The following is a 769-nucleotide window of genomic DNA, read 5'->3' as shown; positions in this document are numbered from 1 at the left end:
ATAAAAAGAAAAAATATTAAACTGGAAGAAAAGCTGTAAAAATTATGCAGAAGATGTTTCTTACTGAAGAAATAAAGTGAAATAATGACATATATTCCATACATGAAGATGGATGCCACTGGATATAAGACAATATGTGCCAGCTTTCCTTAAATAAAATTTTTAATTTTCCTTTGAAAAGATAGCCTTTGCTCTGATTCAGAGGAATCACATGCACAACAGTGATCCCTTCTTAGCAGAATGGTTATACTACTGAATCTGTGGAAAGAAGTTCTTGTCCACTTGTAGAAGAAATTAGCAGGGAATTTTATGAATGAAGTGGTTCTGGTGCTCAGTGCCACTGGACCAGACATGCTGAACTTCCATATGAACTGCAGTCAAAGGCAGCCAAGTGCTGTGCCACAATTGACTCTGCTAATGCCTTTTGCTCAGTCCCTTTGGTGGCAGAGTGGTGGGCACACTTTGCTTCCACTTGGAGGGATGATTGTACACCTAAAATCAACCACCCCAGGGGTAGAGACAAAGCCCTACTGCCATGAACTGATCCAGACTGCACTGGAACATGGTGAAGCTCCAGAACACCTACAGTACATTGATGATATCATTGTGTAGGGCAATACAGCAAAAAATGTTTTTTGAGAAGGGGAAGAAAATAGTCCAAATCTGTTTGATAGCCACTTTGCCTGTAGAACAAAAGAAGGGACCTGCACGGGAGATCCAGATTTTTAGGTGCTTCTCCTGGCATCCTGATTACCTTTGTTGGATTGGG

This window comes from Prinia subflava, chromosome 1 (genome assembly GCF_021018805.1).
Source record: "Prinia subflava isolate CZ2003 ecotype Zambia chromosome 1, Cam_Psub_1.2, whole genome shotgun sequence".
Lineage (NCBI taxonomy): Eukaryota > Metazoa > Chordata > Aves > Passeriformes > Cisticolidae > Prinia > Prinia subflava.
This window is presented reverse-complemented; position numbering follows the sequence as displayed.